Source organism: Equus caballus, chromosome 11 (genome assembly GCF_041296265.1).
Source record: "Equus caballus isolate H_3958 breed thoroughbred chromosome 11, TB-T2T, whole genome shotgun sequence".
Taxonomy (NCBI): domain Eukaryota; kingdom Metazoa; phylum Chordata; class Mammalia; order Perissodactyla; family Equidae; genus Equus; species Equus caballus.
The window spans coordinates 40,938,459-40,965,313 of NC_091694.1; the positions used below are offsets into that span (position 1 = coordinate 40,938,459).

Sequence of the window (26,855 nt, forward strand, 5' to 3'; positions counted from 1 at the left end):
TTACACTTCAAGACCCATCCAAATATCATCTCTTTGCAAGATGGTGAGCCATGTTAACAATTCCTGCCCCTCTCTTCCCCAATGTGTGCTGAGTTCTCCAGAAACACAGATGCGCAGGACTATGGCCTTGGCAAGGTCCTTAGAGACCCATGGTAGTTTGCAACCCAGGGGTGGTTGGAAATGTGTTGGGCATTTTTTGGTTGGCACACTGACAGGGACAGCTGCTGGCAGTTAATCGGCATGGGGCCAGGAATGTTCACTAGGAAGAACTGTCCATCCCCGAGGGTCCACAGCAGCCCACTGAGAAACACCAAGCCACCTCCTGCGGGAGGGAGAAGCCAAGGCCCAGGGAGGGAAGCATCTTGTCAAGGTCATGCAGCAAATTGAGCACCAAGGTGGTTGGTACCTAGTCCCTTGGGGGAATGCTCCTGGGTGGTGGGCCTGAGAGGGGCCCTCTGACCCTTCAGGCCCTGGCCCGGCCACACTCCAGCACCAGGGATGTCATAGGAAATGTGTCTGGGAATGCCCGGCAGCTCCTACCAGCTGCTGCACCTTCTCTCGCCCATGCTGGCGGCCAGATGGCCTGACCTGGCTGAGGATGTTCCTGTAGTGTGGGCCTAGCATCCCCCGGGGAGGGGAGAGCTCGCTGGGATTGTGAGCTGGGACCAGAGTTCTACAGTTACAGCCCCCGGCTCCGTGAGCTCATCTAAACACAAGGAAAGCCACCCTTCTGATCTGAGCCTGGACACTAGGGACCGCAATGCTCCAGGGCCCAGCCTGGCATGGGAGGTGGAGAGAGAGAGGCAAGACCTGATGTTCCCTAAACCAGCCCCCAGCCCTGCTCCAAGAAGGCCTGGCCATCCTTCCCCTGCGTCTCCCCCCTCTGCCGGGGCCACCACAGACTCCTACAATGGGCTGATGGACTTGTTAAAAACTGAAAATTACACACAAAAACAGAGACAATAATATAACAAACCCCCATACCCCTATCACTCAGCTGCGACGGTCAACAACCCATGGCCCATCTTGCCTCATCTGGACCAGCCCCCATCCACATCCCTCCTTCTGTATTATTTTGAAGCAGATCCCAGGCATGATGTCATTTCAGACATAAATCCATCAGTGTGCACTCTAAAAGGACTCTTCCTTACAAACAAACAAACTAAACCATCATCACAACACCATCAGCACACCAAAGAATGAATAGTAATTCATAATAGTATCAAAGGGTCAATGTTCAAATTTCCAACAGACACATAATTGTCTTTTTATAGTTTATTTAAATTTTGACCCGGATAAGGTCTACACATGGCAATCGGTCAGTATGCCTTTTGAGTCTCTTTTGGTCTACTGTCTTGTTTTGTTATTTATTCACTGGAAGAAATGAGTTTGCCTTGTGAGTTTGGCTCCATCTGGACTGTGCTGGTTGCGGCCCTGTGGTGTTGTCGAATGTGCTCTTCTGTCCTCTGTCCTGGAGATTGGTATTTGGAGGCAGGGGCTTGATCAGATTCAAGTTTGATTTTTTTTTTTGGCAAGACTACGTCAAGGTTGAAAACTTCCATCAGGTGGTACACGGTGTCTTATTTTCTCTTTCTTGTGATGTTCGCTGTCATTCAAGCAATTAATTTGTTAGGGACTGCAACTTGGTATTCAATTTCATTCCTTTTGCCTTTATTAGCTGGAAGCTGTCAACAGAAGAAAGTCATCATTTTCTATTATTCGGTTATGTAGTGACTCTGTTTGAAAGGGACTTTCAAAGTTTATCCTCTCCCTCAGTGAACTCTGGGGTAAGTGGTCCAGAGAGGGTAATTCCCTCACCAAAGGACACGCAGCAAATTAGGAGCAGGCCTAGAACTCAACCCAGGTCTGCCACGTCATGCACAGCCCTGGTCTGGAGGCAGCGCTATGGAGCAGAGATGGTTTGCGGCCTAGAACTCAACCCAGGTCTGCCACGTCATGCACAGCCCTGGTCTGGAGGCAGCGCTATGGAGCAGAGATGGTTTGCGACCGGGAGTCAGAGACCCAGACTTGAATCTAGGACCTGCCATTTCTAAGCAGCAGGGCTTTGGTCAGATCATGCAGCCCTGGGGGGGTCTCTGTAAGGTGGGGATAATCCCACCTCCTGGGGCCCAAGGTTCGCCAACCTTCCAGCCCTTTCATGAGGAGGAACTGGGAGAAGCCCAGCCCCGCCTCACAAAGTGGGGAGCGTGAAGCCAGCGCTCAGGTGCGTGGCATCTCACTTTATTGTGCACGGCACCTTCTAGACCTGCCGAGGCACCTGCCGTGCCCCCCAAGTGCCCGAGGAGAGGGTTCCTCAGAAAGCTCAGGCCTCTCTCAGCAAGGTGACGAGCTCAGGACTCGCCACATAATTGTGGGGCCACGTGCAGGGCCCTTCTGAGCACAGGCCCCGTGTGATGGCACAGGTCACAGGCCCGGAAAGCCGGCCCTGGAGGAGCTGCGTCCCAGCCGGCGTGTGGCTACATCTCAGCCGACTCAACAGCACGTAGGTGTGTGAGTCGGGACACATTGGCCATGAGCAACACAAACCCAAATCCAACCAGCTTCAGCGAAAAGGGCTGTTTACAGCAAACAGTATTTAACAATTATAGTCCTGGAATGCTGTTTCATGGCTCTTGATCTATTCTGAGTCAACCCGTGGACAAAGCGGTACAGACTTGATGGTGGAGCAGAAGAGACTGTGAATGTCACTAAGAGGAACAATGTAAAAAGAACTTACAGCTGACAGGTGGGTTGTGAACCGGCAGAGGAGATGGGAGGCACATTGCCAACTTCTCTTTAAAGATAGATAAACTGAGGAGTTCCAATTTAGCTTAAAACCAAAATATATTCCTTAGAGCTGTTTGATTATAGTCTGCAAAAGAATACCAGAAAATTACCCAAACGCCTAAAATAACCTATCTGTACCAAAATTGTCAACTTACATCCCCACTGGAACAGAAGCTCCCTGAAGGCGTTTTTGCACCTTCCCCTGGTACCTAGCATAATGGACACTTTGTTGCCCTCAGTTTTATCAAGATATAATTAACATACAGCACTGGATAGGTTTAAAGTGCACAGCATAATGGTGTGACTTATATCTATTGTGAAATGATTACCACAATAAGTTTAGTTAACATCTACCATCTCATAGAGGTGCAAAAAAAAAAAAAAAAAAAAAACAGAAAAAAATGTTTTCTTCCTTGTGATGAGAACTCCCAGGACCTGCTTACTCTCCTAACTTTCAAATACACCATACGGCAGTGTTAACTATGCTCACCCTGTTGTACATTACATGCCTAGGACTTATTTATTTCCTAACTGGGAGTTTGTACCTTTGACCACCTTCATTCAATTCCCCCCTCTCTCCACCCCCTACCTGTGCTAATCACAAATCTGATCTCTCTGGTTTTTCTTTTTCTTATTTTTTAGATTTCACATCTAGGTGACATCACACAGTATTTGTCTTTCTCTGTCTGACTTATTTCATTTATCATAATGCCCTCGAGGTCCACCTATGTTGTTGCAAATGGCGGGATTTCCTTCTTTTTTATGGCTGAAGAATATTCCAATGTATATGCCACACCTTCTTTACCCACTCATCCATCAGTGGACACTTAAGTTGTTGCCATGTCTTGGCTATTGTAAATAATGCTGCTATGAACATGGGGGTGCAGCTATCTCTTTGATATAGTTTTCATTTCCTTCGGATATATTCCCAGAAGTGGAATTGCTAGATCATATTACAGTTATTTGTTTTTTTTGAGGAAGATTAGCCTTGAGCTAACATCTGCTGCCAATCCTCCTCTTTTTGTTGAGGAAGATTGGCCCTGAGCTAACATCCGTGCCCATCTTCCTCTACTTTACATGTGGGACGCCTGCCACAGCATGGCTTGCCAAGTGATGTGTAGGTCTGCACCTGGGATCCGAACTGGCGAACCCCGGGCCGCCAAAGCGGAATGTGCGAACTTAACCGCTGCACCACCAGGCCAGCCCCATATTACAGTTCTATTTTTAATTCTTTGAGGATCCTCCATACTGTTTTCCATAGTGGCTGTACCAATTTACAATCCCACCAACAGTGCACAAGGGTTCCCTTTCTCCACATCCTCCCTGGCATTTGTTATCTCATCTTTTTTTTTTTTTTTTTTTAAGATTTTATTTTTTCCTTTTTCTCCCCAAAGCCCCCTGTACATAGTTGTATATTCTCCGCTGTGGGTCCTTCTAGCTGTGGCATGTGGGACGCCGCCTCAGCGTGGCCTGATGAGCAGTACCATGTCCGCGCCCAGGATTCGAACCAACGAAACACTGGGCCGTCTGCAGCGGAGCGTGCGAACTTAACCACTCGGCCACGGGGCCAGCCCTGTTATCTCATCTTTTTGATGATAATCATCCTAACAGGTACGAGGGGATATCTCAGTGTGGTGTTGAAGTGCACTTCCCTAATGACTAGTGATGTTGAGCACCTTTTCATGTACCTGTCAGCCATTCATGTATTTTCATTAGGAAAATGTCTATTCAGATCCTTTGCCCTTTGTTTATTATTATTTTTTATTTTTTGCTATTGAATTGTATGAGTTCTAACCCCTTATCAGACAAATGATTTGCAAATTTTTTCCCCCATTCTGTAGGTTGTCTTGTCACTTTGTTGGTGGTTTCTTTTGCGGTGCAGCTTTTTAGTTTGATATGGTCTCACTTGCTTATTTTTGATTTTGTCACTTGTGCTTTAGTTATCAAATCAAAAAGTCATTACCAAGACCCATATCAAGGAGCGTTTTCCCCATTTTCTTCTAGGAGTTTTATGGTTTCCAGTCTTACATTTAAGTCTAATTCATTTGGAGTTCATTTCTATAAGTGGCATAAGATAGGATCTATAATGGACATTCCTAACAGAGATGTTTTAAACTGGATACATGAACAGATAGAGGGATGAACGAGGCTCTAGAAAGGACACTGTGAGAACAAGAGAACAGTTTGCCAAGACAGACTCCTGGCAGATACCACAGTGGGTTCAGACGTCAGCCAAGGACAAACAGAGAGGGCAAAATATGTCCCCAGGCATTGGGCAGAAGGCAGTGGGCCTATTCATTTGCTCCTTCCACTGATGTCTATTCATCACCTCCGCTGAGGCAGACACTGGGCACCTGGGATACAGCAGCAGACATGAATCCCCCGGCCTCAGGGCTGATATCCGGGGTGAGGTGTGTGGAGAGCAGCCGTGGCCCCTGGGGGAACTGGCCTGTGCCTCCCCAGGGCTGCGTCTTCCTGGTAATGTGTTTATAATAACAATATTAATTGCACTAACAGCAGTGATCATTTATAGAGAAACTACTATATCTTAGTCAAGACAATTTCAGTTTTAAGTAAGAGAAACTCAACTGGAACTGGCTTAAGCAAGTAAAAAGGAAAATTTTGGTTTATGTATTAATTCCTAAAAATAGCAGGGGTTAACTAGCTTCTGGCATGGCTGGATCCAGGAGCTCCGAAGACATCAGCAGGACTGTGTCCTGCTCCATCTCTTAGCTCTGCTGTCCTCTGCCTTCATGCCACTGACTTCATTCTCAAGTGGCCGACGAGTGAAAAATGGCCTCTGATAGCTCCAGGCTAAGGATCTCAGCAAAGAGCAAGCACCTCTTTCCTTATTCGGGAAACTTCAGGGCACTGTTAGAGGGACCAGTCGGACTCAGGTCTTGTGCCTAGGACTGAGCCGGTACTTGTAGTCAATATTGGGCTGTGCCGATTGGCCCGGGTCTGGTGGCAGGCATGGGAACAAGGTGCGGTGGGGGACAACCTCATGTACTCAGTAGGGACCGAGGCTGAGAATGGGGGAGGGGTGGTTTTCCAAGGGAGCAGGGCAGCCTCCACAATGCCCCCGACAGCTCCCAGGCGCCAGGCACCAAGCTACTGTCAGTGACGCATCCCAACAGTCTTCCGTGGCGAGACCATCCTCATCCCCATTTTACAGATGGGGAAGCTGGCGCCAAGAGGCCGAGTGCCATGCCAGCGGCACATCCCTACCAAGCGGAGGATCAGGGAGGGGCTTCTTTAGTACCGGACAGACGGGTTAGCACAGACGGGTTAGCGGGGGAGGCCACGTTCTCTGCAATATGGCCGGAAGTCAGAGAGGATTTCACAGATTAGATCTAGTGAATGGAGGGGGAGATAAAGGGGAGTCATCTGATGAATTTGGCACCATCCCATCCACTCCCTCGTCCCCATGGCAATGGCATGGAACGCATCCATCCTTTTGTCCAAGCCTCGCTGCAGCAGCGTAGCGCAGACCCAGGATCCAGGCTGCCCGTGTTCCCTAGAAAACACAGGCAGGTGATCAAGGCTGCCGCGTTAACTTGGAGGAGGAATTCCAGGGCGGGAAGAGGGAGGTAAGGAAGGATGGCAGGCAGTGCCGGATGATGTGTGACCACACGGCCACTGCTTTACGACAAACCCCGGGGGAAAGGTGCCTCGAATGGAAGGAGGAATTCACCCTCCCATCTCATCTCCCACTGCTCGAAGTCTGTCCCCAACTCCCTCCCTCCACGCCTCTGGGTTGCGTTTTCCAGCCCCTTCCCTGAGCTGAGGTCTGGGAGAGGCCAGGCTCTGGAAAGGCAGCTGGTCAGCTTCAGCTGTGGAACTGTGGGGACCCACGGCTGTGGCTGAGGCACAGCCAGCGGCCAGGCGTCTGGTGGACGGGGAAGCTGAGAGACTCTGTAGAGGAGCACAAGCTGCATCTGACACACCCACATCGCAGCTCTGTGACTTGATTTCTCCATGCCTCAGTTTCCCTGGCAGTAAAATGGGGATAGCAGTACCTGCCCTTGGGTTGTTGAGAAGATCTGAGATAACGCACCTAAGGCGCTTAGTGGTGCCTGGCCCCCAGGAGGGGAGCCCGACTCGCTCTCAGTTGGTTTTGCCTGGGGGTCCCCAGGGAACGCTTCACTAAGGGTGCCGGCCTGGCTAAGCTGTACTGGCCAGGACTCTCAGTTGAGCCAGCCTGCAGCTGAAGGAAAGGATGTATCGGCTCGCAAAGCTGGAAGGCCCAGGGGTGCATCTGGCTTCAGCAGAGTTGGGCCCGGGGCGGGGGGGGGGGGGGGGGGGGGGGGGCGGTGGTGACTCCGAGTCCCAAGAGAGATGACCCACACTGAATTCACAGCACGAACATCAGGGAAACTCTCCTTGACCTCCAAGGGCTGACCTGAGCAGAGAGAAAACCAACAAGGAGACGTGCTGAAGCATCTGTGAAACAAGAGGCTGGACTAAATTGGGGGTTACCAACTTGACATCCTCTGAACTTCTGCAATGGCTCCATAATTTGTTGGTCCCTTGCCAAAAAAAAAAAAGGAATCCGTTTTTCCTCTCCATGTCTTTATATGGGTCTGCCTACAGTGACTGTTAGCTCAGATAGTTCTGGATATGTCTTTCTTTTTTTTTTGGTAAGGAAGACTGGCCCTGAGCTAACCTCTGTTGCCAATCTTCCTCTTTTTGCTTGAGAAAGATTTTTACTGAGCTAACATCTGCGGCAATCTTCGTCTGTTTTGTATATGGGATGCCCCCACAGCATGGCTCGATGAGCGGTGTGTAGGTCCACACCCAGGATCCAAACCCACAAACCCTGCACCACCAGAGTGGAGTTTGCAAACTTAACCACTACGTCACCGGGCCGGCCCCTGGATAGTCTTTACATATTTGAGGAATACATCTGGTGAAGTAGACACTGGCTTCATGAATGCAGCCTGTTTAGTAGATATAATCTCTCAAACAGTGGAATCCACAGGGGAAAAACAAATGACATCGGTCCAGGGGGTGAAAACGTGAGGACAGTGGCAGCAGCTCACCTTGATAGTCCCTCCCAGCAACAAGGTTCTTGGGCACCAGGGTCCCAGGCACTCCCTTCTCAAACAGCCCCAGAGGCCCCTTAAGGAACACCCAAACACCATTCCTCCATTCCACCAAGGTCCATTCCTCCAGCTACATAACTGCCCCTTCTTGTGTTCCCTGTGCAAACCACAGGATCCAGCAGCCATGTGACCTTGGACAAGTCCTTCTACCTCTCCGAGCCTCAGTTTCCTCAACTGTAAAATGGGACTGACGTCTAGGCACAAAAATCGAAACATGCCCACATGGAGACTTGTACGTGAATGTTGAAAGTAGCTTTATTTGTGACAGCCAAACATCTGGAAACAGCCCAAATGTCCATCATCTGATAAACGGATAAACAAGCCATGGTACATCCATGTAATGGAACGCTGCTCAGCAACAGAAGGGAACAACCTGCTGATGCATGCAACGACATGGATGAATCGCAAAAAGGATGCCAGACGCAAAGCAGTTCACACCACGTGATAATATTTATAGGAAATTCTAGAAAAGGCAAAATGAATTCTAGAATTCTAGAACAAAGGCAGGTTAGTGGCTGTCTGGGGTTGGGGGAACTGACCATAAAGGGGAATGAGGGGACCTGAAATGTTCTACATCTCGATTGTGGTTGTAGTTACAAGGGTGTGCACATTTGACAAAACTTATTAGTTGGACACTTAAAATGGGTGGATTTTTATGGTATGTAAAGTATACTTGATTTTTTAAAATGAGACCAAAGAAACATTGCCTTTATTAAGACTTTTCCTATGACAGAAATCCAACTCTGGATAGTTTTCAGAAAAAAAAAAACACATTGGCTCATATAATCAGGTTAGTCCAAGGGGTGCATCTAGCTTCAGGCATGGCTGGATCCAGGGGCTTGCTGATGTCTGGACAACATATTCTCTCCATGTCTCAGCTCTCTTTCCTCTTTGCTGGCTTCATCCTCAAGTGGAAAACTGGATGGCCACCAGCAGTTGCAAGCTTATATCCTATCAACCTGGCAACTCCCACAAAATGCGAATGCCTCTTTCCCCTTAATTGTTGCAAAGTCCCAAGGGGGAATCTTAGTGTCCAGCATAGGCTGCATGCCTGCTTCTATAGCGGGGCTGGAGGGGGTGGTCCCCTGAAGGAAAAGAAACGCATTATCAGAAGGGCCACAGAAACTGGGCAGGGAAAGCTGACAGATGGCCATCACATCTTTCCCCATAGCCAAGAAGTGATGTTGTCACCTGTTCCTACCTCCAGACGCCTCCACAGTGGCCAGGCCATCAGGGACGGGCCCCACACTCGTTCAAGGTCCAAGGCTGCTTTTCTGCGGTGTCACAGGCTTTGCCTGTTAGATACAAGAGTCAAAACAGAAAGCAAGTGCTAATCTCTTCCCCACCAGCCAAGCCAAACAGAAAGCCCTGCCTGTGCCGAGCCGTCTGGACCCCAAGGAGGCTGGCGGGGGAGGGAGGAGCTCCCAGCAGCTCCTCTGGCCCGGGCCCAGAGGGAACGCCTCGGAGCTGACAGTGTCCAGACTTGCAGGATGAAGCTTGAGGAGGGGAAGGATGCCTCTGTGGGCTCCTGGCCTCAGCAGGCCAGACCAGACCACAGAGGAATGCAGCTTCTCAGTCCAGAATGACCATCCCAACACGGTCCAGCCAGGGCGGGAGGGCCTGAGAGGAGACTGAAGGAAAGGTTGTCTTTGTAGGATCAAAGATGGAAGGCACCGCTGGGACTGAAACCTCGCTTCCTGAACTGCACGGTGCAACTAGCATTAACTGAGCATCTTCTCCCACCATACACCACCCAGAGTTCTCCGTGTCCTCCTGGAAGGGGAGGGAAAGGGAGCGACAATTTCATATCTATATTCAGAATAAGCCTAGAAAGTAGGCACATTGCTATAGCGCACTATTATGCCCAAGAAACAAACAGGGCAACAGGCTCACGGTGAGGGGCGGTTGCTTTACCCAAGGCCCCCAGCTAAGTGACTGTCCTTGATCAGATGCTTGGGCAAAGACTTGTTGCCACACCCCTGCTCCTTGCAGATTCCAGCTCAAGGCTCTCACCTCAGCCCCATAGCCCTGGCTTACCTGGGTCAGAAATAACTCAGCTTACCTAGCAGCCTAGAGCAATCTCCCAGCCCAGCTCCCCAGGGAATGCCTGAGCCAAGGCCCACTGCCCCATTTCCCACCAAGGTGCCGGCTGAGTCTGCCGGCCCAGCCACCCTGCTTTCTGGGAAACAGGTGAGCAGGACGTCGTCGCGCAGTGTGTACTCGGCTGCAGAGCTGGGTGGGGAGCAGGTTGAGAGCCAGACTGAGGGAGGAGGGAGCTGAGGCCCAGCAAGGGAAGGCGTGGCCGAGGCTCAGGCCCCCTCTGCCAAAGGGAGCCTGTGGGCCTGGCCCAGAGCCACGGGGCTCCAGCAAAGTGGCGTTCTCTGCTCCCAGCTCCCATCATGACCAAGGCAGGCTGCCCTCCAGTTCCGCAGACGAGCCCAGAAACAGCCGACTGCTCCCTGGAGCTGACAACGCGCCTGCCTGTTAGTTCCCTGCACTGGCAGCCTGCCCGGTGGCCCTCGGGCCAGGCTCCTGGCGTCGAGCTCTATAGCAAAGAGGGAAGGGCAGGGACACCCTTCTGGAGACCCAGGCACCCCTAGGAGGGGTCCTGACCTTGTAGGCACTGGTCCTGGGCATGGCCAGATGAGTAAGCCCCAGGCAGGGGTGTGCTCCTTCCTGGACACCTCTGCCACCCACCAACTGTGTGACCTGGGCCACGCCTCTTGCATGTTCTGAAAATGGGGCTGGAGACTGCCCTGCCCAGAGCTGGGATCCATGGCAGCACAGCAGGCTGAGCGGGAGCAAGCTGGGGGGCGAGGGGGGCCAGCTGTACAACTCAGTATCGAGGAGACTAAGGGATGATAATCCAGCCTCCTGGAGGAGCCGACACCCCCTCCATGAGACAGCAGTACGCGCCCACCTCAGGACACTGCAATGACCAAATGCTTAAGTATTAGTAAGTACTGTGATACGCTTGTTCTATCTCTATATGCTAATTATAAATAGCAATCATCACTGAAGGAGCACTGGGCTAGGAGTCAGAAGCTGCAGATCTAAACCCCAGCTCCGTACATCCTCGCTGTGCATCCTCTGATAAGTCTCCTGACCTCCCTAGCCCCGGTCCTCCGTCTGTAAAACAAGGACTGAAGGATGACTGAGCAGAAGAGAAAATAAGGGAAGTGAAAGTCTGCCAGCTGCCAGTGGTCACATCTCCTCGATGAGGCTCTGAAGGCAGAGCTGGAGGAAATCTCGTCCTTCTCTAACGTGGGGGCATGGAGCCGGATCGTTCTCTGGCTGCTTAATTAGTCAGCCGAGGAACATGAGAAAAACAAAAACAAAGATACCAGTCCCTGGGCGCCCCCCAACCCCCAGCAATTCAGACTCAACTGGTCTTGGGTGGGGCCCAGGCACTGACTTCTTTTTAATGCTCTCCAAGTGACTCTTACATGTGACGGGGGTCGAGAAGCAGCACAGCAGCCCACTTAGAAACCAATCAACCAGGATGGAGGCCACATGGCTAGCATCCTCCTGACAACTTCATCGTCTTGGTTGAGAGAGACCCAGGGCTGCTCCAACACCCCGCGAGGTCGCTGAGCTTGCTGGCTGGAGGCGAGCAGCCGTGGTCCGCGGCACATCCCACTTGGCAAAAAGAAAACAGACTTTCTGGCTCCCGAGGGCACAGGGCCATTGCTCAAATGGGTTTTGAGCCTCGCCCCTTTTAAAAGCCCCAATCCTGCTAACTGGGTGGGGGTGTACATGCATAGGGAAAATGCTGGAAGGATCTCTTTCATTAGCAGACATTATCTCTAGGTACCAGCATTTAGAAGCCTTTTCATCCTTTTGTATTTTTGAAATGCTCTAGAGTGGAAGACAATTCTTTTATAATTGGGGAAAAAAGAGTAATCAGTCTTATTTTTGATGTATTGCCTTCTTGAAAAGATTGCTGTACTTTCTTCTGCAAATGTTTTGGGGTAAAGAATGAGGCACACGCTCAGGAACAAGGAGGTTTGGGGGGCCGGAAGGGCAGGGCAAAGGGACCCCAGCGGGGACAGATGATTTGAAGTCAGCAAATACTTAGCTGATGAAGGATGATGGAACGTGTTGCATTGCTCTGTGTCCATTGCAGATTGTGAGAGTCTCATTTCATGAGAGCTCCACCCTGCAAGAAGGGTCACCATTACCCCCTCTCTCCCCTCAGAGGGAGGAGCTGTCCCTTCCCCTGGGAGGAATGCTGAGGCTTCTGAGCAAACCCAGCCCCTTCAACACTGTCTCTGGGACAGCTGATGTGGAGGCACAGCTGGCACAGCAGGGTGGTCAGGGTCCTGCCAATGCCACACGCAGTGGCCGTCTTCTGGAGCGATGAGAGCTTACGAGTCGGCACCTGGGAACCTTAGAGATATCTTGAGGATGAATTTCCCCTGCTGCCCCGTGAGGTGGATGGAACCCAGGGTGGGCAGGGGGAGCAGGCCGTCTTGCCTGCCACCTGTTCACCTCCCCCATCTGTCCGTCCACAGGGAGGCCACCTGCCCAGCCTCAGTAAAGAGGAAGACTGTTGCTGTGGGATTTGCTGATGTTCTTGTGGGTTGGGGGGAAAGGGGGGGGGGCATGTCACAGACTGGTACTTCTGCTTCTTGACAATCCCCCAGAAACCCCAAATTCCCCCAAGATAAGCCCTTGGCTCAGCTAAAATATGTGTGGGGTGGGGCTGGAAAAGGTAGGGGCACCTGCTGAGCATGGAGGCACCCCAGAAGGTGAAATAGGGGTAGAGAAAGCAAGCTCCAGGGTCACAGCAGGGGGAAGACCTTGAATCCACTGTATTTGCAAAATGGCCAGCTTACCGGGTCTCAGAGAGTGGACTGATGCGCCTTCTATTTTCAAACACTGCGCAAGTTTCTGCCCAGGTGCCCCTAAACCATTCCAGCTCCTCAGGAAAGATGGGGCGCCCTGGCCAGCCCAGCACTGCTGCCCTTGCCTTAACTGGCCCTGAGGCCACCCTGCACCTGCACTTCAGGACCTTCACCGTACACAAACCGAGGAGACCCTGCATTCTCCTGGGCTCTGTTCCGCACAGGAACATCTCGATGCCCAGCCCTCATCAATCCTCCACCAAAAAAGAAATTACAAAAATATATGCAAATCGATGCATTGGCCCAATGAAATTGTTTTCATCAACAGCAAGTCCCCACGGCCTCTCACTTCAGGAGGATGGGGGAAGAAATCCCAATGGGACCCCGGGAAGCACTTCCTGTCCCAGAGCGGCCAGGTGGGTGCGGGGCGGGTTGGCGGCTGCTGCCCGATGCGCACTGCAAGAACAATAAGGATTTTTAGGGGCATTATGACTGAGTCAGAAAACACAGCTGCCCCTGAAAGTCCCTCATTTTTCTTGCTGTCCTTGGGCACTCTCCAGGTGAGTACGCAGTCGCCCGGCTGGCTCAGGTGAGCCGAGGTGGAGATGGTGTCCCCAGACCTGACACTGGCCCACTCCCCACAGTCCATGGAAAGCTCTGTGGTGGGTGGAGTGGCTGCAGGGTCTCCACAGTGGCCAGCTTTGCTGCCCCCAAGGCACGCCCAGGAATGACCAGCCTTTGCTCTGCCCAGAGCCACTTGGCACATGAGCCTTCTGCCCACAGGGAGCCGTGGCCTAGAAGGTGGACGATTGGATGCAGGGAGACCTGGGAGAAGGGGCAGCTGGCCCTTGTCTTCATGTGGGGCAGCATGGACCCACCTTGCAGGGACTGAGTTCCCGAGAGGCCAAGTGATAGTCACAGGCCTGACGTGATGCGTGAGTGGAAGAGAGCAGCTCCACACTCCTCAGAGGCCAGACCTGGTTCAGGTGGAGAGGAGAAAACGTCAAGGTGTGTGTGTATGTGTCTGCCCAAGACCAACGGGGCCAGAAAACCCAGGGGAGGAGCTGCTCAACTCTGGAAGAACAGCTGAAAGTCACACGATTCCAAGAGGCACTGGACCTGAGCTCTGGTCTGCCTCCCTCCAGCAGTCGCGGCCTCAGTTACCCGCTCTGTAAAATGGACCCGGGAGCTCAGCTCCCGCCAGCACTCTCCCATTTCAAAGCAAAGGCAAAGGGGGGAAATTCCAGGCTTTCAGCTCTGACATATAAGCCCAAGGGACTGTTCCCGAAAAGCTTAAGGTCATAGATTCTGTCCCGGGTGGGAAACAGGAGGCTGCAGCCTGAGACCCGGCTCGCCCTGAGGGAGCTGCTGCTCGCCGGCTCAGGCCAGTCCCTCTGCTCTACCATGTCCACCCCACCTTCATCAGCGTGAGCCTGGGAGAAGGCGACACTGCCTGGGCCTGAGGAGGAAGGCGGGTCCCCACCTACCCCCCAGAAAAAGCCTAAGATGGGTAAAGACAAGCGCAGACTTCTGGTTTGTCCCAGATGGTTTTCGGGTTCAAATCAACGAGCTCATAGACTTTGCTGGGAAGCACAGCCTGGAAGAAACTGCGGGGAGGGTAAGGAGGATGGTCAGAAAGTGGTCAATGAGAAAGGGCCCAGTGGCGCAGCGGTTAAATTTGCAAGTTCCGCTTCGGTGGCCCAGGGTTCACTGGTTTGGATCCCGGGTGCGACACGGCACTGCTTGGCAAGCCATGCTGTGGCAGGCGTCCCATATATAAAGTGGAAGAAAATGGGCACGGATGTTAGCTTAGGGCCAGTCTTCCTCAGCAAGAAGAGGAGGATTAGTGGCAGATGTTAGTTCAGGGCTAATCTTCCTCAAAAAAAAAAAAAAAAGGACGACAAAAGGGACAGTGATGGACTTTTTTCTTATAGGAGGATGAAAAGGGCCTCCAGAATAAGGCAGTTTAAGTCCTCCTTAATGGGAAGATCCTTCTGCCCCCAGGACCGGGCGTGGCCCAGAGCAGCAGAGGCTCAACTCCCAGCATCAGGATCCCCATCAAGAAGGCCCCAGCAAGACACTCACCACAGACCCCAGGGCCTTTCTGACTCCCCCAAACCCCACGGCACCAGTGGGATGGAATGCAACCCATCGGTGGTAACTCATCCCCTGAAGCCAGGCCATTCCACCCAGGGCCCCAGCTTGGCTGGAATCTGCCCAGCTGGCCGCCAGGAGCCTGTCCCAGCCAGCCCAGCACTGCGCCCACTCCTCGAGGTCCTGCTGTGTGCGCAGGACGCGCAGCCTCTCAGAACACGGGTGGTCCCTCTGCATCCCACATCCCATAGCAGACAGACAGACCTGGCGCCAGTCAGCTCACTCGCCGTGTGACTGTGTCTAAGTCACCTTGGTTCTCTGCGCTGCGGCCTTCACATCTGTAAATGGGAGTCACAAGCCCACTCTGCAGGGTGGTGGGAGGACTGAAGGAAAGACAGCACCCAAAGTGCTCAGCCAGAGGCTCTGAACACAAGTGTACTCCTCTCTCCAAGAAGCTTCCCTCCTGCCCTTGGACCCCAAGGGCAGGTACTCCTGGGACTCTCCAAGGATTCGGGCCCTGGGGAATGCTCCCCTCTCAGAAGAGCACCTGGGACAGGTGTCGGAGCACCTTCCCCACACCCCAGGGTCCTGCCTTGGTCACACTTGGAGGAAGCGTGCCTGGAGCCCCCACTGCCCGGCTGCAGCCCCAGCCCTCTCAAAACTGTTATGGCAACCGTCACCTCGCCCAGAGCTTTCTGGCCCAACCAAGATCACGGCCATATACTCCACCAGCAAAACCCAAGCTGTCCCCACATGCTAGGATGGCAGCTGTCTGAACCATTCAACAACACGACCGCATTGGCAGCCCTGGCTGTGCACAGCCTGTGCGTGAGCGGGTGCCGGTGCCTGGGGAGCCCTGGGCAAGCTACTCAACCCCTGAGGCTTCTGTCTGCTCCTCAGGGGACCAGTGGGGCTGTGGGGAGCGGTAAATGAGTTTATGCCTGCTGAAGCTTAGAACCGTGCCAGGCACAAAGCATCCGTCAGGGCTAGCTATCAGGACTGTCCCCTCTGTTCTTCAAGACTCAGTTGACCTCTTCCAGGTGAACTTTCCTGACCCCAGCCCCTCCCTGGGTTACAGCCCCTTCTTTCTCCCTGCTCCCCCGACCCCACACTCATCACACTGCTTTACCTACCGGCTCTCTGGCAGCACGGTCCCGGGACCACCTGTGTCACACTCACATGCACTTATTAACATAGCTGACCGAGGGTCCCTGGAGTCTGCATTGTAAACAGACTCCTCGAGTGGTTCTCAGGGACACCCAAGTTTGAGAACCACCGCTCTGGGGCATCTTACTACCAGAGTACAGGCCGTCTCGAGCCCAGGTGTTCAATAATGAGTTCTGGGGAGCTGCCCCAGGCAGGGGCCAGAGGATCCCCTACCCCCACGCCGTGCCAGGTGTGTGAAGGTGACCCACCTGGGGCTTGGCTCTGAGAGCAGAGCTGACCCGTCACAAAACACCAGCCCCCAGTCCAGGTCCACAGGCCTTCCCTGAGCCCTCGCTCTGTGCCCGGCCTGTGCGGAACACACGCTGATGACCGAGGGGCTGCCCCTTCTGCTGGTGGCAGAAAAGCCATCAGGGCTTGCAAGGGAGCTGCAGTGAGGCAGCTCCACTCTGTGAACACAGACTCCCTAAAATAGCCAGCAATCCACAAAACCAGGATGAAGGAAAAGAAAGGCCAACCAGAGATATCAGCCCTTGTTTGGAATTTGCTTGAGAGAGAGAAATATGTGCCAGTCCCACCCTGACTAGGGCAGGAGGTGGTCAGGCGAGGGCAGCAGTCCCAGAATGTCTTGGGGGAATCCTTGCTACAGAGAAGCCGCTGGGCCCAGACAGGGATGCTGGGGCCTGGGGCAGGGGCTGGCTAAGAGGTCTGTCCGGGGCCAGAGGGGCCAGGCCTGCTTTGAGTCAGGGGCCAAGCTTCCCTGGCAGAGAGAGCCAGGTGTGGCCAGATGGAGGGACGCTGCCGCCCGGGGCACTCAGCTTAGGGGGGTGGGCTCTGCAGGGTCCTGCCCTCCGTCCAGCCACCCACCCAGTCTGCCCCAGGCCAGCCCACCATGGAGGTGGGAGCCAGAGGGCTAGGCTGGATTTGAGCCCCTGCTGCGGTGGAAAGCCTTCTTGGACTTGCTGACCCCATCCACCCTTGCTGATTCTTCCGGGGCCGGGATGAGCAAAGTCAGGAGACCTGAAACTCATCCGTCAGAGTCCCTGGGCTTACAACAACTCCTCTCTCTGCCAGAAATTTTTTTCCTAAGAACACCTCGGCTCCTCAATGCTCACTCTCACCCCCTCGGTTCTCCCCACGCCCGGCAAACGCTCCAGCCCTGCCTGGCCTGAGGCTGATGGCCATCGTGCCTTGGAGTTGGCTCAGCCGCCAAAAAACTCATCCGTGGGCAGGGGCCTGAGTGCCCCTTGGCAAGGCTGGACCGGAGCCCGAATGTGTCCGTCCACACAGATGCGTGCGCCTGCTAACAAGGCCAGTCCAGGGAGGGCAGTGCCTTCCTCTCATCCACATTTCCAAACCATCCAGAAGCCAAAACTAGGACTGGGTGCCGGCATTAGAGCCGCAGCTTTTCTCTCTTTTTAGCAGACTCTACGGAGGGAGGGAACCAAGACAAGGAGACAAGGCACACAGACAGCGGGGCTAACAGCCTGGGGAAGAGAGAGTCTACAGTTAAGGATGCATTCATCCTTCTCAAGGAGTCAAGCAAACTTTGGGCCCACAGGCCAAACCCGGCCCACAGCCTGTCTTTATAAAGTTTTATTAGAACACGGGCCTACTCTTCCACGTATGTATTATCTATGGCTACTTTTCTGCTACAACAGCAGGGCGGAAGGGCTGCACCTGAGACCCCATGGCCCTCAAAGCCTAAAATATTTACTATTGGGCCCTTCATAGACAAATTTTGCCAATCTCTGCTCCCAAGCAGTATACACTTGGCTCCTCACATGTGCTGGGCACGGAGCTTGGCACCGAGGATGCAACAGTGAGCAAAACCTGCTGAGCTGGTTCACGGCCTGGCGAGGGAAGGGCTCTGAGGGCCGTGGGGCCTGCTGTTTGGGCATCTGGCCCACTGGGCAGCTGGACCCTCATTCAGCCCATAGGCTCCTCCTATAGCTGAAGGACAACCAGGCCCTGGAAAGCTGGGACTCTGCCCCCCTCTCAGGGCACAGAACTGCTGTCATTTTCATTAAGCTGATGCTCCTACTCCAGGGCTGCCGTCTCTCACCCCAAACCTTCGGGCCATGTGTGTTCCAGCATTTTTCAGGTTTTAGAAAGGTACTGTGGTGCGTACACCACATATTACGCAACATCCCAGCAGGGCGGCGCCCGTAATCAAACACATTAATATCTCTGCAGTGAAACCCATGAATATTCATACTCTCCAAGACAAATATAGACTATCACAGTCTCAAGTCACTTTGGGTCAATTTGTTTTCCCACGAAATTAGTTGCAAAAACAACTTTTGGTTTCCCGAGTTTTTTGGAGTTCAGAATTTCAGATAAAGGATCGTGGGCCTGCACCAATACCAGCTACAACGTGCAAAAGCTGGGTCCCGACTTTATTCGCGGGTCTTGGCTGGACATTCCCATCCCTGCAGACCGCCCCTGGGGCTGCCTGGCACAGAGAAAGCACACACACAAGGCACGCAGAAAATACGAACCAAGTGAACTCATGTCACCGTTTCTTTTTGCTCGAAAGAACAGCGACTAACATACTGGTGAAAAATGTAGAAAAGTAGTATTTAAACCCAACCTTCGTCTGCCTGCTCCACTGCCAGGAGCAGAAGGAAGCCAACGTAAATGAATAATTTTCCAACCCCATTTACTCGGGACAAGGAAAATAAACTGTTTTCTGGTCACTTTGCTGCCTGAGGGGCAGACACATTAGGTGTTTGGGGGCGAGCAGGTGAGTGGCAGTCGCTGAAACGGAAAACCCAGGATCTTTTTTCCCTTGTGTACTTCCTCAGAGCCTGTCTGGGGCCAAAGTTTCATTTGGAAACCTAAAAGAATTTCTCTCATTGCAAATTCCTAACAGCTAATTAGAAAAATGTACTAATTGGATAATCTGGTTTCAGATGTTCTAATTATACCCCTCAGGATGGGAAAAAGCAAAAGAAAAATTTGTGTCTTTATGATAAGTTGTATATAACTTAACAGCACTTCTTCCCCAAAACTATAAAATATCCAGAAAGTATAAAGTTAAAGAAAAAATCACCTCGAACCCTGGGATAGTAGGGACACTGAAAGAATATTTTAACACAGTTTATCTATAAACGGATGAGCCATCTCCTATAAAATGTATTAAAGGGTGATCTCTCTGAAAAGATATTTCAGCCATCATTTCCATCAGATGCCCTGGAATTAAGTGGATTTTCCCCCTTTTTAATGCAACATGGTTTGAGCCTTCTGAAATGTCATACCGTCTATTTCTTAACAGAGCAAGTGCTCCTACTCCCATAAATTTCCTCATCGCCTGAGATTTCTAAACCCCATATTGGGAAAGAGGTTCCGGATACCACTGGTGATCTCTCTCTACCCAAACACGGGGCAGATTTCTAGGACTTTACTCTGAGATTGGGAAATGGTTTTTAGCTGAAATGGTCCAGGGGTCAGAAGGTGAGAGCAGACGGCTGTGTGGGGAGGGGCCAGGGGCATCCAGCTCCCAGACAAGGGCCTGCAAGGCTGTCCACTGAACGTGGGCGGGGGCCAGGCAAACCCTCCGTGACCTCCAGGACTAACTATATTTAGTCAGGGCTGACTGCCCCAACAGGGAGGGGCCTGGGGGAGGCGAGCAATGCCACCTGTGGACGCTGGCGCCTGCAGCCCTGCCACGGCCACGGAGACGGGCTAGGACAGCACGACTCCTGGTGGAGAGGACACGGGCATCCTCTCTCGAGGTTCCTCCAGCCTCTGTAGGACACGTGCCACCCACCCGACAAATATCCTCTGCCCGACAAAGGAGGGACCACGCCACCGGGCAGGCAGGGCTGCGGAGACAGAAGAGAGGGATGGCACTGCCGCTGGCCAGACAAGTTAGTTTCACTTCCTGGTTTTTCTCCAGGGTCGCCTCTCTCCCTGAAGGGAGCAAATGTACTTTAAAATGCCAAGAGAGAAAATCCTCACAACTGTTCCTTGTCATTTTCTCTTTTTTTTTTTCCTGAGGACACTGTTTTCCTCTGAAGACCGGGTAACAGGCTTTGGTGAAAACCCCAACTGCGTAACTTCGGTCCCTGAGGCGGCTCAGCTCTAATATGATTACACATCTAAATGCAATAAACGGGGCAAAGTGGTATTATTTTTCTGGGAAAAACCAACATCATAAAAGGGTCTTTATTGAATCAAGGGCCCGTGAACTGTTCTCTTGCCTAATTATGGCTCCCAAGTGAACGAGGCTGGGTTTCCAGGCAGGAGTCCTCACAACTCCCCGGCCCAAGGGGCAATATTTGTCACGACTTGTTTAATCACAACAAAATCCACCAAAAGGACGAATAGGCAACGGAGAAGCCGAGGTAGGTGGGTCACAGCCCCCTCCCCTACTCAGGCTCTGGAAACAGGGGGCGCTGGTTCTGGGGTCTACTTCTATTTTAAGGAGTGGCCTCCCTGCTCCATCCCCACCCCTTAATCCAAGTCAGGATCGCGGACCCTGCCCTCCTCCACTGTCAATGCCTAAGTGGTTTTCCAGCATCCCGGCACTGCCCACCTCTATCCCCATCTATACAGAAAAGGCCTACTGTCGAAATGTGATCTTTTGCCAGATGGTAGAACGTTCAGCGACTTGGCCAAGGTTAGCGTGCACCCAGCCCTGAGCGACAATGACGGCTGGCTATCACCAGACAGGGGAGGAGAGGGAGAGAGACTCGCACGAACCAGCTGGGAACAAGTGGTCTGGTTGACTCTTCTCAAATATACAGTGGTCTGGCCAGGCGAGTTGGAGACCAACATTTTGCTTATATGCAAGTCCTGGTTCCAAGTATCTGTTTAATCACCCTGAAAGTTTCAAGAGCAAAGACACATTTTTTTTTTTTCATGTTCTTAAGCTCACACAGCAAGATCCGTAGGAAGAGATTCAAGGCAACATTATCCCGACTCTCCCATTAACCTGTCCCCTCAGATAGGCTCGAGCACAGCACCGGCTTGAACTCACCCCGGGAGACACTTCTGCCCCCTCCCCTCCAGGCTGTACCAGGCAGGGCTCCCTGAGGAGGCAGGAACCACCCCCACACATACAGCAAGGACTTGCTTTTCGTCCAATGTTTTCTCCCCAGATAGCTTGCCAGGCTCAGGTCGTCCTTCCTTGAACTCACTGGGGTTTCTTCACTGGCCCCACAGGCCCTGGGATGAATTATGGTGTCACTTGAGAACAGCCACCATATCCTCCCCCCACCCCCAACCCCACGCGCCTGGCATTTCCCAGAGGCATTCTCATTTGATCCTCATATGGTACTACGAAGTGGGCATGTGTTACCATAGATGGGGAAACTGAGTCTCAGGAAGGCATGTCACTGATGCAAGGTGACCCAGCCAGTCCATGGGAGAGCCTGGTTTCCCCGCAAAGCCAAGGCCCTTTCCCCAATGCCTGCCTTGAGCAGGAAAGCATTCTGTCTTCCACCCGACCGTCTCCTGGAAAGCTAGGTGCCATCAGCATCTAAGCGGCATTGTGATTTGTTTTCAGAAGGGTGAGGGGAGGGGGTCCACTTTACAATGGATGTGGAGAAAGAGACAGAATTAGAAGACCAGAATTGAAGCCTCCATCACCAAGAAGGAGAAGCCGGCATTTCCCCTTGAACTCCACACACCCCAGGGCAGAAATCCAGTGAGAGGAAGCGAGTTTCATGAGAATGAACCACAAAGTCTTCACAGACTGACCCAAATTTCCCAGCTGCACATCTCCAAATCCTTGCCCTACCCCTCCCCACCAGAGCCCCAGCTTCCAACCTTGTGCCCTCCTCTGCACCTCCCGGCTCAGAATCTTAGAAGAATGTTAAGGCTACAAGAGGTGTAGACGGTATTCAGCGCAACCCCCAGCTTGACAGAGAAAGGGGCTCTCGGGCCCAGAGTAGCAGAGCTGAGATTAAAATCAGGCAATGGTTCTTTCCACATAGCACCTCCCTCCCCAGTCCTCCTGGGCAGCAAACACAAGGGGTCTGGCTACAGGGCGATTTCAAAATTCCCCAGTCCCTGCCAAAGGGAGGAGGGAGGGAGGGAGCTGCGCAGTGGGTGAGAAGTCACCTGCTCTGTGTCCATCTGTAAGCCCTGCCCACTGCCCAGGGCCAGCCAGGACTACTAAAGGCCCTAAGGCACTGAAAAGATTATGGTCTATCTCCAGCTCCAGAATGAAACTTCAAAATAAAAATATCACCGAGCCATAAAAAAATATAAGGAAGTCCAACGAAATTCTGATTTTTATTTCTCTCGCTGATCACTCTGCAGCATTTATTGGAATAGCAAATTATTTCCTTCTGTCCTCCCCTTTCAATTCTGTACCCTGCTTGACTGGCCCCACTAGAGTGTGTTGAACTTGCCCACTAGGTCAACGAGAGAGCAAGCCAAGAGCAGTCGTGGCAATTCGCCTTTCCTGGGGACCTTTCATGAAATGTGCTGTGTTAGAATCGGAGTTTTGGGGCCTTGCAGGCTGGATGCATTGCAGAGCAGATGTGTGAGGTGGCCACATCTGCACATGCAGGGTTCCTTTAAGGACTCTGTGCTGGCTAATCCAGACCTGTCCACCTCCTGCTCCACAACTCCCTGGCTGCTGGCTCCCGACCTGGGAGGCCCTTCCGCACTGGAAGCCTGGGCAGCCTGCTTCTGCGGCACCAAAGGCAGCTGTGAAATCCCGCGGGAGACTTTCCTCAGCTGCAGAGGAGTCAGAAAAGAAGAAGGGGTTCCCAGATGTTACCCCCACCTTATGATGACAAGGCTGCTGTTCCCAGTGGGTGAAGTAACTTGCCCAAGGCCACACACTAGCAAGCAATAGAGACTGCCAGACGCACAAGGCAGAGGCCTCCATCACTGCACGCTTCTCAGCCAGTGCATCTACATGCGCAGATTCAGAGAAAGAGAGCTGAGCAGAGGACCAGCGGCCCAGGGTCTCCTGGTGTGCACCAGGCACTGTGCCTGTGCTTTTCACACAAGCCTCACCACGACAATACACGGTGAGTATCATGACCCTGGATCACAAGGGACACGGTGAGTATCATGACCCTCGATCACAAGGGAAGAAACGGGCACCGAGAAGTTACTTGTCAAAGGCCACCCAGCTGGCAAGTGGCCGTCAGGACTCCAACTCGAGCACATCTGGACCCAAAGTCCACCTCCATGGCCCTCACACCAGGCTGCTTTGAGAAAAACCCTCCATGGACCCCAAACTGATCCCTTGCTTCTGAGACAGCACTTTGAGGGACTTGTCACAGATGAGAAGCGCTGTTCTTTTGTATACAAGAACTGAGACAGGCCAAATATTTACCATCCCGAGCAGAGCGGCAAACAGGCCTGGCAGCAGAGCCAGGAGTGAGGGCAGGCTGTCGCTATACAAAGTTAGGGACGGAATCCTGACGATCGCTGAGGGTTCAGACAGCTCCGCTTTGGGCAAAGGGGCGCTGAAGGAGACCAGGTGAAGCAGCTCAAAGGCCCCCCCACCCCCGGAACAGCTGCCAGCAAAACCCTGGAGGGGTTCCTGACTATCAGAATTTCCAGAGTTGCTAGGACTTGGGTGTGGAGATGAGAGGGTCAGCTTCTCCCAACACCTCCTCTGTCAATCCAGTCCTATTGGACAAAAATTGATCTCTTTCATAGGTTGGGATTTTATTTTTCTTAAAAAAAAAAAACCTACAAGCCCAAAGTTAATTATTCACCAGGTTGCAATTTACTTAAGAGTTGAGGGAATGCAAGTTTCCTCCCAGTAGGCAGGGCGAGGAGTCCAGCTGGATTTTTAGGAGTCTTCCGTGGGTCTCCCTGGGGGTCTGGCTAAAATCCTTCCCTCCCACCAGCTTTCCACCTTGCATTTAGCTGCTTCCTGAGGACGGCTCCAGGGCAAACAAGGCTGCCGGTTAAGCCACTTCCCCCCACAGAGGTGAACGCAAGGCCCGAGGTACCCAGCTTAGAGGGATGGACTGGGGGAGGGGGAGGAAGAGGGCATCTGCTTCAGGAAACTGAGAATTCAAAAGGGACGGCAAAATCAAAAAGCTCTCAACTAAAACACAATTCCGAACTACAAAGATTGCTAAATCAAAGCACAAATTGGCTGCTGGAGGCCAGACCAGCCCACTGCGTAGCTGATTCAATCACATTTTGCAAAGGAAAAATCCCAAGAAGGAAAAACCTAATCACTCACTTCCCCCAAAGAAATGAAGCGCCGAGCCATTTCCAAAAAATCGGTAAAACCCTGATCAGCCCCCGACAACCACGGGACACAGCCTCAGGGAAAACGGCCAGCAGCCTGGACCAGGCCAGGGGCGGCTGGGGCGCTGCCAGGCTCCTGATGCCTTATTCTCAGTGACTTATGTCCCTCGTCCAATGTGCCTGTCCCCTCCAGGGTGGGTGCGAAGCAGCCAATTCTGCCTGCTTTTCCGCATCTCCTTGCTCCAGCCCAGTTCTGCGGGTGTTTTATGACCACGTAATATTCTGGAGCTTTCCACCTCATTTACTTTAAGATACTGATCCCCAGGGCTGGGAGAAGCGTGGGTTCAAAGGGGAACTTTGTTTTCCCAACCTGATTCAGTTTCCCAACTTGATGCAACTCCGATTCCCTCGGAAGAGAGCCTTGTTTCTTAATTAGGGCAAGGCCTCCAGTGGAAGCTCCCACCAGTCTCCTCCTAGATGATTTTGCCTCAGAATGGAGATTTTGTCAAGATGCTTGCCTGTTTAGATATACGGCCAAAGAAACTCTTTCCTCCCATAATTCTGGCATCTGCGGCGTGTTCCACTGACTACGGCATGCAGGACAAAACTCAGGACTGAAAAAATGAGGACAACTACAGTGCAGGGCTGTGCCCACCCCTGGGCTCACAGGCCCTACCCGGCCTCAGTGACCCCACAGACCTCCACACACCTGGCTGCCCTCTGATCAGGCCCCCACAAGGCCATCAAAACAGGGACAAAGGCACTGTGGAATTCCTGCAAGGTCTACTCTACACTAGCCCAAAGAAGTCGGGGAAACCTGTGGAAAAACCTTCCAGAATGGCTCTTTGCACAACTTTGAGAGAGGTGGGCCAACCTAGTCGGGCTGGTTTCTCTCTCTCCCTCTTCCCTGTTTCGAAAAACCTCTCCTCTTTTCCAAAGCCAGGAAGAAGGGGCCCCAAGGTGCCTTATTTTGTCAACTTGCCCTTCACACCCTTCAGGTCACCTCACTGCGTGTTCCCAAATGTTTTTCCAAGGCCCCCACTGCTGGGACAGCCAAAACACAATAGAAACAAACAAAAACAAACGAAAAGTTCCAACAGCAGGCAAACCCGAGGTTTCAGGGATTGGTGGGGTTTTTCTCCTGGGTGGATAGAAACAAAGCTATTGGGAGAGAGTTTAAGGAGACCGGAACCTCAGCAGAAAACTTGAAGAGGACTCTGAGCGGCCAGCATTATGTTGCATATGTCAGGGAACAAAAGGCCAGCCATTCACAACACATCCACCAAAATCCATCTTTAAAGAAATGGGGGGAGGGAGAAAAAGGGGCTTCCCACTCCCCGGCGGCTAGACCTCCACATCCCGTCCCGTCTCCCCAGGGGCAGCTCTAGAAGTCGGCCGGGTCCTCCCCACCCCCAAGCTCAAGGTTGCCGCCCTGGAAAGCACAGCAGGGCAGGCCCCGGTAGGCGAATGCGCTGGCCCGTTGGGGAGGGAGGCCGTCTCCCCGCTCACTCCAGGTCTGCCCTGTGGGGATGCGGGAGGACACGGACCGCATACAGGGACCGACTCCGATTTCCGAGCGCGTCCCCATTGCTCCCGCGAAGCACGGGGATCCCTTGGAGCGCCGCACAGAGCCCGCGACGAGCGCGCCTTGCCACCCCTGCTCCGGTGTGGCCCCGGGAGGCGGCGGCAGGGCCGGGGTGCAGACCCCGCGTGGGCGCCGAGGGCGCGCGGGCCCGGGAGGAAGTCGGCCCGGCCCGAGGAGCGCAGAGGAGCCGCCGGTCCCGGGGGCCGAAGACTGGGACTTTGTAGGCCAGTTGAACTGACACCCTCATCTCGCCCGCAAAGACCCAGCCCTCAGCTCCCGCGCGTCTCGGAGTTTGGGGTGCGGGCGCGCCCCCGACGGGCTTCCGCGGGCCGGGTCGGGCCGGCCGCTTCCCAGCGCGCTCTGCCCGCCGAGGCTCCGAGCCTCCCCAAAGAAGGCACCCGCAGGCCCTCGGCCCGCGCGCGCCGAAACCAGCCCTCGAAGGGTTACACGACGCTCGGCGTGCGCCACGGCTTCCAGGCCGCCCCCGGGCCGCCGCCGCGCAGGCCGCGGGACAGGGCCGGGGGCGGGGGTGCGGGCGCCCAGCCTGCCCCCGGGCGAGCGCAGGAGTCACCCGCCGAGAAACTTCCCCACGATCCCGCGCCGCCTCGTTACCTGCGCTCCGCTCCAGGGGCGCCGGGCCGGCCCGAGCCGCCTCCCGCCGCAGGCCGCGCCCGCCGCCGGGGGTCGAGGGAGTGGCTGCGGGCCGGCCCGGCGCCCCGACGTTCCGGCGCCCAGCGCGCGCCTGCCCCGGGCCGGGGCCTCATGCAACCTGCCCGGGTCCCGGGGGCCGCCGCCGCCCCCTCCCCAAAGAGAGCAAGCCCGGCGCGGCGAGGAGAGCAGCGCGGCAGCGAGACCCCTCGAAAGTCGGGGGAGTTCCGCTCGCCTGCTCGCGCGGCCCGAGCTGGCTCCACGTGCTGGTGACACATCAGGAAGGCTGCGCGGCCCGCGGCTCCCGGCGGGCGGACGCGGCCAGCGCCCGCCGCACCGCCTCCCGGAGCCGAGCGGACGGCGCCCCGCCCCGCCCTCCGCCCGCCCGCCCCTCGGCGGCGCCGCCCCGGCCGCGGCGCCCGCTCCGGCCCCCGGCACCGGCGCGAA

At 53.7% G+C, this 26,855-nt stretch overlaps 1 long non-coding RNA gene and 2 other non-coding genes across 6 annotated transcripts; all 3 read right to left on the minus strand.

The window, feature by feature from the left end:
• Nucleotides 1–1,260: 1,260 nt before the first annotated feature.
• LOC138916177 (uncharacterized) lies at nucleotides 1,261–26,767 on the minus strand. 4 transcript variants are annotated; one of them, XR_011423046.1, is made up of 5 exons: nucleotides 26,644–26,767; nucleotides 13,618–13,716; nucleotides 9,084–9,187; nucleotides 2,738–2,872; nucleotides 1,261–1,685 (listed from the first exon to the last, which is right to left on the minus strand). It is a non-coding gene; the product is annotated as an uncharacterized lncRNA (long non-coding RNA). The 4 variants fall into 4 exon arrangements; XR_011423045.1 differs by lacking the exons at nucleotides 13,618–13,716; nucleotides 26,644–26,767 and adding an exon at nucleotides 26,373–26,476 and having other exon boundaries at nucleotides 9,094–9,187; XR_011423044.1 differs by lacking the exons at nucleotides 13,618–13,716; nucleotides 26,644–26,767 and adding an exon at nucleotides 11,339–12,399.
• MIR365-1 (microRNA mir-365-1) lies at nucleotides 13,206–13,271 on the minus strand. The gene has a single exon (NR_032911.1). It is a non-coding gene; the product is annotated as a microRNA mir-365-1 (primary transcript).
• Nucleotides 25,958–26,038, minus strand: MIR193A (microRNA mir-193a). Its single transcript, NR_032901.1, has one exon. It is a non-coding gene; the product is annotated as a microRNA mir-193a (primary transcript).
• Nucleotides 26,768–26,855: the final 88 nt, after the last annotated feature.